The sequence below is a fragment of the Belonocnema kinseyi genome, chromosome 5 (assembly GCF_010883055.1).
Source record: "Belonocnema kinseyi isolate 2016_QV_RU_SX_M_011 chromosome 5, B_treatae_v1, whole genome shotgun sequence".
NCBI lineage: Eukaryota > Metazoa > Arthropoda > Insecta > Hymenoptera > Cynipidae > Belonocnema > Belonocnema kinseyi.
This window is the reverse complement of record NC_046661.1, coordinates 128576849-128586939: the sequence shown is the minus strand read 5'-3', so window position 1 is coordinate 128586939 and position 10091 is coordinate 128576849. Positions and strand designations below refer to the sequence as shown.

The 10091-nt window shown below is 28.2% G+C and overlaps 1 protein-coding gene across 1 annotated transcript in view; it reads left to right on the top strand.

Annotated features, from left to right (window-relative positions):
• The first annotated feature begins 547 nt into the window (after window positions 1-547).
• LOC117173129 overlaps window positions 548-10091 on the top strand; it is a 21872-nt gene continuing 12328 nt past the window's right edge. Inside the window, exon 1 of the mRNA XM_033361525.1 lies at window positions 548-706. The gene's annotated coding sequence lies outside the window, so the exon portion shown is untranslated. The remainder of the gene's footprint in view (window positions 707-10091) is intronic.

Genomic DNA, 10091 nt, shown 5'->3' with positions numbered 1-10091 from the left:
TTAAAATGTTTTATAAATTGAGAAGAATTAACAAAATTGACAAAAATGCAGAGAATTGAGTCGAATTTACAGAACACTAAAGAAATACAAAAATTATAAATAATGTAGTTCAAAGGGGCACAATTTTCAGAAATAATTTAGATTCTAAAAATTTCTTTGAATTCTATATAATTAAAAATAGTCAAATTAATTAATATCTCGTCCATTTTTAGGAGAAATTAAAACATATATAAATGTGCCTTAATTACCGGGACACCCTGCAAATAAGATTAGACTTAAAATAGAATAAATATAAAATCAGAAAAAAAATGGTGAGTGAAATATATCCAGAATAAATTACAAACAATGAAAAATTAAAACAGTAATTTCTCAAATTCAAGTCTTAAAAATTAAAATATAAAACTGCTAGTTCAAATACGGTATACCGTACCTCGATGAGAGATGGGACGCTCCTCGTTATTCTGAGCCTTTCTTATCGATCTAACTGACTTTCGAATGTTTTATTGGTTATAAATATAAAATATAAAATACGAGTTGACGTAATTGCCGCGGCTTAACAAAAAGTTATAGTTAATTAATACTGAGAAACGCTAAGGAAAGAGCCAACAAATTCTGGTGCGCGGGACGAATTATTATTTTTTTCTTAATAAGTTGTGATTTTCTGGAAACGCAGAACGTGCATCATATTATCGGCTGTTACAACAAGGTTAGTTTAATTACTAAAAAGAAAAAATTTTGGGCAAGCTATCTTTTTAGTGGCCACTAATGCCAAAAGTTCGAGCAGACACTTTCCCTCGTGTTGAGAACTCTGTAAGAATGATTCTTATTCATTAATTGCATTATTAATTGTTTTATTGCGTATTTTTTCAGAGATAAAAAAAATCTTTATACAAAGCTGCGGACAATAAGTGTATGATTTTGAAGCCCAAAAGTTTTAATCTAAATCAACAATTTATTTTTTATAAGAAACTCTATAAAATTTGTTTTATATTCGTATGTCCTTATAGGGAACAATTAATTTTTTTTAGCATTATGCGAATTATGAAGTTACAGTCGAGTATAGCATTGCATACTTATATTCATGAAATTCACCAAATTCACGAAATTCGCGGGATGCACTGAATTTAAGGAATTAAAGAAATTTACGGAATTCGTAGAATTTTGGAATTCACTGAATTCAAGCCATTCTCAGAATTTATAAAATTCAGGGAAATAATGAAATTCAAGTAATTCTTGGAACTCAAGGAATTCCAGTCATTCATGCCATTCGAGGAATTCATGGAATACAAGGAAATTATGGAATTCAAGGTATTCGCTTAAATCGAAGAATTCACTGAATTTGCGGAATTCGCGAAATTGACGGAATTTTTTAGAATTCAGAAAATTCGCAGAATTCATGGTATATAAAAAATTCACAGAATTTAAGGAATTTACTCAATTTACGGAATTCTCTTGATTTGCTGGATTCACGATATTCACGGAATTCATGGAATTCACAGAATTTAATAAATTCATTGAATGCATAGGATTCATGGAATTCATAGAACTCATTAAATTCATAGAATCCGTAAAATTCATGGAATTCATGTAATTCATGGAATTCGTATAATTCATGGAATTTGTAGAATTCATGAAATTTATTGACTTCATGAGTTTCTGAAACTTCAATAAACTTATGAAATTCAAGGAATTGAAGGAATTAATAGAATTCACGAAATTCACGAAATTCGTAAAATTTGTAGAATTGATATGGAATTCATGGAATTCAATAAATTCCTGGAATTGATAGAATTCATGGAATTTAGAGAAATTATTATATGCATGGAGTTCACAAAATAATCGAATTCTCAGCATTTGTTGAGTTCACGGAATTTATCGAATTCAAGAAAACCATTATATATGAGGAATTCACCGACTTCAAGGAATTCACTGAAATCACGACATTCGCTAGATTTTCAGATTCACCAAATGCATAGAATATACGGAATTCATACAATTTACGACATTTACGGAATTCATAAAGTTTAAGGAATTTATAGATTTCAATGAATTCAAGAAATTAATGAAAATCACGGAATTTGCGGAATTTGTGGAATTCACGGAATTCGTAGAACTCATGAAATTTGCAAAAAGTTACGGAATTCACGAAAACCGTGTAATTCGCGAAATTCGAGGAATTAACAGAATTCATGGAATTTAAGGAATTCATGGAATTTTAGGAATTTATTGAATTTAAGGAATTCATGGAATAAATTTCGTGAAAATGCATAGAATGCAAAGAAATTATGGAATTCAATTCCAAAATCCGTTAAAATTATTAATAGAAATATCATCCCCACTTTATTAATCATTTTTTAAATTGCTCTTTTTAAAATTGAGATAACTGGTTTACAACCTCAATTCGAGAGACACAGGGAAATCCCTCATCCTTATCTCTATGATTATCTTTAAAAAGTCTTATTATCCACGCATAAGTGATTTGTCCAAGATGATAATAATATCTTTAGAGTAATTTGGAGAATCTCGAGTAAATTATAAATTTCTAATCTTTTACGTGCGTATATAATATTTGCATATTTTAAAATGACAAAAAGATTTTCTTTCTTTAAGATTCTAAACAAATATTTTTCCTGAATATCAGAGTTGAGAGGGGTTTTGCGGTTTTGAATTCTTCATTCTTCTTGCCTTTTTTTCATTTTTGTCCAAAAAAAGAATAGAAACTTACTACTTATTTACAGCCCACTGAAGTTTTAATCAAATTTATAATTAATTTAAATAAAGAAATAGAACATTTTCCCGTTCTTATTTAACGTTTCTGTTTGTTAAAATATGTAGTCAAGCAAATAGACTATTTTTATCATTTTTTCGTGGCAAAAATGCTCTGTTTTATAATGTCAATTGAAGTAGCTTATCAGACTTACTAAACTATAAAATATTGTTAATACCTAACGCCTAGTATTGTAATTTAAGTACACAAATCGACTGAGATTATTTATAAAAAGGTTTTTAAAATATTTTAGGTTTTATCTTTTCAAGTACTACATTTTTTAAATATTGGCCTGAAATGAGCTCAATCTTGAAAATCGCTAGCTACTGTTTGAACAACAAATTTTTTCTGTTTGCATGATATTGATACTAATCAATAATATATTTATTTTCTATAAATTGCCAATAATTTCAGTTGGAAATTATAGTTTTCAATGCATAAATGTTTTGTTTATATTGCTCGTTCATTTGTTTCTTCCACGAAATAGCAAATAAGCATAAATCAATTATGTGCATTAGCTTTTTGAAATATGGATAACATTAGCTTTTAAGGAAGATAAATTTAAAAATTAGGATGGTTCTTATTTATATTTGGTTGAATTTTTTCAATATATTTTGGCTCTTACATCTAAGTTTTGTTCAAATTCTCTAAAAAGAACTTTCAAATTTGAGAGAAATCGGTTAAAATTTAGGGGTCGCACATAGATTATGAAGTTTCCCATTAATTTCACATCGGTAAAAGTCAGCCTTTTACATTTTTTTTCATGATTAATCATTAATCGGTAACGTAAAGTTACCCAGTTTTTTTTTTAAACAAATTGTTAACGGCGTAAAAATTTTTATATTCAAAAAAGTTTATCAGGTGAGTCGCCAAATGATTTGCTTGACGTGATAAAACTCTATTTTCTTGACGTTATAAGTACTTTAATCAATAATAAGAATAAAATAATTTCTTCTGAATAATTTTACAATTTTTAAAATAATACTTCTTTTTTCAGGTATATAATTTACCTTAAAAGGCAGGAGGAACATTTTGTCTTACCAAATGTAACATAATATTAATATAATTTTCCAATTATTCAAACAAATTTTGTTATCGTTATGACTAAAATTGTTTGAACAATTTCAAATTGGGAAACAGATGACCGAATATTTTTGCATGACCACTTTAATAGGAATTAGTATGAATATGAATAAATTTTGAAACATTTTAACTTATGAAGCATTTAAGTATCTTAATTTTTAGCGAATTGCAGTTTCCAATTTCACCATGCTCTAGTTACTAATTTAAATGTCTGAGCAGAGCGACTCGTGCCACTGAACGCTCACAGCATTCTACCAAGTACGTAGTGGACGACGCCGTTATGGTCAGACACAAGTCTACTTCCAAGGTCCGCGCGCCACTACATTGTCCATGTGCGTTCAGTGGTACGAGCCGCTGTGATCAGAAGTTGCATGTGGCGGGTTGAACAACATCAATTCAAAGCTTTTTTGCTTAAAAAATTTTTAATTTTTAATATATCCGAAATAAATCTGATACGATGAAAAATTAATACAATATTTTTTTCAAATGCAAGCCTTAAAAATGCAGAAATTTTAGATATAGGCATTAGAGATTAAATTACTTTTAATTTAATAAATTAACTAGACATGAAAGCATTTCAACCATCCAAATCATAATAAAAAGTAATTCGAGGAGAGATCGTATACGAGGTGAGATGAGACACTCGTCAGTATTTTGTGCCTGACTTATCGTACAAGCTGAGTTTTTATTGTTTTATTTGTTTTCACGTGAAAACAAACATACAAAACTTCATGTTATTGCCGCAACTTCATCAAAAGTTGCAGCTGAGTTATGCAGAGGGACGTTGGGAAGGAAGACAAAAATTCGTGGTGCGCATCACTATTAAATCGTTTTTTCTCAATAAGTTGTGATTTTCTGGACATCGAATTATTGGCTCTTTCTTAATATTAGTTTGCGTGGTTATGAATGATCCATACGCATAAGTAAATCTTATTATTCGCAACACTCTTCTCGATTTTTCAATTAAAATTGAAATAGTTGAATTTTGAAAATTATAATGAACCATTCGAAAGTTCTTAATTTTAAACGATTCATTTAATTTATTATGTTTTGCGATAGAGGTTTATTAATGTTTAATGTTACCATTTAAAATTACTTTTTATTTTTAACTTTTTTTATAATAATTGTAGTTTAAAACATTTATAATTGAAAAAATTTTCATTTTGAATTTATTTTTAATAAATTGGTCAAATTTTCAACATTTTGGTACAATTTTAAGAGCATGAAATTACAAATTTTTTTATTTCAAGCACTATCAATTTCAAATTGTTTAATTTTAAATGCTTCTATTTACAAATGAAGTAGGTTCAATTAATTTCATTAAAAATATTATCCTTCTGTCAAAATTTTGGTCAATTCAAAATTATTTTATTTATAACTTTTTGAATTCAAAAACCAAGAATACGTATTGTACAGCTTTTTTATAGTAGTAGATGAACCAATTATAATTTAAACATTTTCGAAGGCGACCCGGCATCGAACAGTCTGGGCCGATTTTCGAATTTTGGTTTATTTTTTGTTTGCTTCATAACAAAAATAAAAAGAAGATTTAAATATTTAAGTATACCAGTTTAAAACAAATGCTTTCATTCAATCAAAAATACCCAGAAAACTGAAAGCAACTATCTAAAAATGTTCGATGTCAGTGCAAATGTTAAAAAAATTATTGAATTTGTTATAAAGAAATAAGTATATTCAAATGGTTTTGTGGTGATTGGCGGCGATTCGTTACTTGATTCGCACTAAATTTGACCGATTTATGAACAAAACGAGTTTTTTAGTTAAATTAATGAATATTAATAAATAATTTGTTATTTTAAAGGCAATTTTTATAAAGAAATGTCTATATCGGGTGTTTTTGATTAAATAAAGTTTTTCCATAAAATTAATCAAATATTACTTGGAAATAAAACCTAATTATAATATTTGAGCACGAAATACAAATAATAATTGTTTAAACTAACTTAATTAACAAATTCACTATTTGGCTATTCCTGGTTGTACAAACTTTAATGATTGATAAAATAATTTAAAGCAAATTATTTTATAATCAAAGCTCTGTAGACTTTGAGTTTTTGTTGAATTTTTTTCTCGTAACTTTCGTCGTTTTTCCACACATTTTTATTTTATTTTTTTATTTTCAAAGTTAATTTTCACAAATAAAACAAAAAGTACGCATCCTAATGAGAAGTGATTTTTAATAAAATTGTAGATCTTTTTGGGATAACAATTTGTGTTAATTCATCTTTTTTCGTATCCTACATAGTTTGTCCACAAAATGGAATTTTTAATTTTTAATTATTTTTTGTGCAATCAAAATTTGAATTTCCGTTTTTTCAAAAAAAAAAAATTTGTTTATTTTTTATTTCGAGTTTTATCGTGTTCACGGGCGGACGGACGGCCGGACCGACCGACAGACGCTATTGTAAAAACCAGATTTTCGGATTCAAAGTGTCTCGAAACGTGGAGATCCATTGAAAAACTGTGATGTGAAATTTCGAACAATTCTAATACTTTCTCAATCATAAATGATGAGAATGTAAAAAGTTAAAATCGGATGATAATTTTCTTCTGAAAATCAATTTGTCCAGGGATGTTTATTTTGCAACAACGTGTTACGGTACAATGTCGTACACTGCACCACCTGTGTAATAATTGGCGACCATTTAAGGTATTTTTCAGATTGAGAATTTGTAGAAAACACTATAGACGTCGAACGAATTTCTCGCCCACCACCTGTAACGTCTGACCAGAGCGACTCGTGCTACTGAACGGTCACAGAATTCTACCAAGTACGTAGTGCACGACGCCGTTATGGTCAGCCACAAGTCTATTTCCAAGGTCCGCGTGCCAGTACAATGCTAGGAGCGTCGAGTGGTACGAGCCGCTGTGGTCAGGCATGGCATGTGGTGGGCGATATACTCGTTTAACGCCCAATGTTTTTAACAAATCCTCAATTTGGAAAATCCCTTCAGTGGTCGCCAATTATTATTTTACATATTTAATTGAAATCTAATTAAAATAGCGCATTAAATTATATCACCAAACCTTTTTAGGGTTTACTAAACTGAACAATTCAATGAATTCTATTACAGCGTTCAGGACTGAACGAAACAAAATATCTCGTTTCTTTTCGTTACGTTACGTTAATGTGAACCAAAATTTTTGTTAATGTTTTTTTTAACAACAAACCATATTGAACGATTTTGAATTTAAAACGTACGAAATAAACTTGAGAAAGGGAAAAATTGGAAATCTAGAATTCAAATTGAAAATTCAAAACTCTAAAATTTTAACGATACAAAATCAAAGAGATTATTCAATTACTGAGTTATGATTAAGATGAATTAGTATTACGTTCATATTAATTATTTAGTGAAATATAATATTTATTCACAATTAAACATTTTAACTCCGGTTTTCAGCATCTCATTATAAAATTTTGCCATTTTGAAGATCTGAATATTTAAATTTTCCTGACATTTCTAATATCTAAGTTAAAAACTACAGCACTGTAAAATTTCAAATTGTAAACCAGCAAAAATTAAGAAATTTCAACGCTACAAAAATTAAACTCTTTTAAAATCTATTTATATTCATACATATTTTAATATTTATCTTATTCAAAATCTAAGGTTATCTGTACTTCAAACAGCTGATCATTTGCTCTCTTACCAGGCATAAAATAATTTGCTATCTTATGAAATCAACCAATGTTAAAGAAAGAAAAACGAAATAAAACATGTGAGCAGTAAGAAAACTTAAAGACTGAGTTATTATCAGGCCAATGTTTAAAAAATTCTTCACTTTAAAATAAAAACCTAAGATATTTCAGAAGGATAATTATAAATAATGTAAGTCAATTTTTTACTCAAAGTATTCATTATGAATACAATTCTTTGGAAATTGGTTCATTGCATGAATCACATCAATTACATTTGTTAATAATAAATTTCCTAATCTTTACACTGGAGAAACAATATGTGGCTTAAATACTTTATTTCGAAGAAAAAAAATTGTTAGCATATACATAATTTCAAAGACCTTGAATTGTTGAATCGCTTTTAATATTCAAAGAACAAAAGCAAATGTTGATTTTAATGGCCTTCAGGCTATCTCCCAAATCTCAAATCAAAAAAGTCAAAATATGAGACAGATTTCATAGAGCAACGCTTCTACCAAGTAATGACTGTGTTTGCACATGAGAAAATGTACAGATCAGCTATTACGATACGCACGAGTTGAAAAAAGGATGAGAATTTTTTCTTTCTTAATTTAAATCAATTATAACAAATCTCAATATTAGGTGCTTGTAATACTTTTTCTTTTACAAACAATTTTTGTTAAAAAAAAGCGAAGAAAGTTATTCATTTGTTTAAGTAAATTTACACACATAATCTATGTAACCTTACCAAATTTTTATGCACTTTAGCAGCTGCTCAAAAAATTTTTTGATCTAACGATTTTCTTTAAAAATGTTTTAAATAATTTAGGTAACCTTTTTCACAAAAGCTAACTTATTGAATAAGGGGCAACTTTGGTCAAAAATTAAGTTAATTTATGATATTTTAAAATAGTAATTTTTATCAAATTTACCCAGCCAACATTATCGTTTCAGCAAGTTTTGATTTTGAAAATGGAAATATTAAAATGTACGCAAAAGATTATCAGTTTATTACATTATTTTAAAATGTTCAAAATTTTGTAAAAACATATATTGCATTGTCACCAGTAATCAACATTTATGTAATATTTAAAATCATTAATTTATTAACACATAGTCAACACAATAAAATAATTTTCTTATTCTGTTTTGACTTTTTAAAAATAGAAATGTAGCCTGAAGCAGAATATATTTGAGACTGTTTTGCTTCAGTGAAAAAGAATTTTTAAAAATATTTTTAAATTTATAATAGGTTCAATAAAGATTTTGTCCTAGAACATTAAATTTTGATGAATTTAGGATCAATCCGATTTAACTTTTGTCGTCTCTCTTATGAAAGAAATTAACAATTTTTACAAATATTAGGTTTTTACAATATTGAAAATCATTAGCAAAATAAATATTTTTTATTTTATAGAATTTCCAAAAAGCTTCCTTACTTCCAGCACGCATAAAATTCGTGGAGATTTATTATCAAATTAAAATTATTATACTAATAAAGTAGGGTTATTGACTTAAAATTATCGGCATGAAGAAGAGTCCGCTTTTTGCAGGATTTAAAAAAACGATAGAAACCAATCGAATCATTCTGAAAGATATCTAGAAGTTCTCAAGAAAATTCAAAAATTATTTACAGTTACAAAATAATTTAATACGTTCTGAGTAAATTATATATTTTTTAGGCTTAAAAATAAAATTTGTAAGCTTTTCGAGAAATGTGAAATTTTAAATCACATGATCTTTAAGATCTTCAAATGCGCTCATATACGCCATAGAGAAAAAATGTTGCGCCACATTGATAACCGAGCTATCAGCGATCGAAATAGGGGGGAGGGGCTGGCGTGATTTTTCTAAAATAATAATATTTTTCCAAATGCAGTGTACCTATCTTTCATCACTTCAAATGCGCTCATATGCGCCACTTGTAAAATTGACAAAAAACCATAATCAACCCCCATACAAACACTTGTTACAATCCACCACCCAATGATATCTCCAAATAAATAAAATTGAAAATAACTGAAAATAAATAAATAAAATTTGAAATCCTAGACAAAAGATCATTATAAATTTGTATTTTGTAATTAATATTATTTAGAGATATCATCATGTGGTGGATCGATAACAATTGGAAATGGGGGAGGGGGGTTGTTTGTGATTTTTTTTTTCAATTTCGAAAGTGGTGCATATGAGCGCATTTGAAATCATATAACACGAGACAATAATAAATTTGTATACTGCAGTTTTATTTATTTGGAGATAGAATCGAGTAGTGGATCGTAACAAGTGGTTGCGTGGGGGTTGATTTTTTTTTTTGTTAATTTTGAAAGTTACGCATCTGAGCGCATTTGAAACCCAATAGAAATGTCACTTTATCAATGCGGATTGAAAACTGTTTTTTTTTTGGTCATCATTCATCAAATTTTGTTACCTCCTTATTGTAGGAAATTTTCAAAATTTTCAAAACAAAATTATGGCGCATATGAGCGCATTTGAGGATGAAAAAATCCATGTCCTTTACTTTATATTGCACATCGTTGTTGAAGATTTAAAAACTTCATTACACTCCCCCCCCCC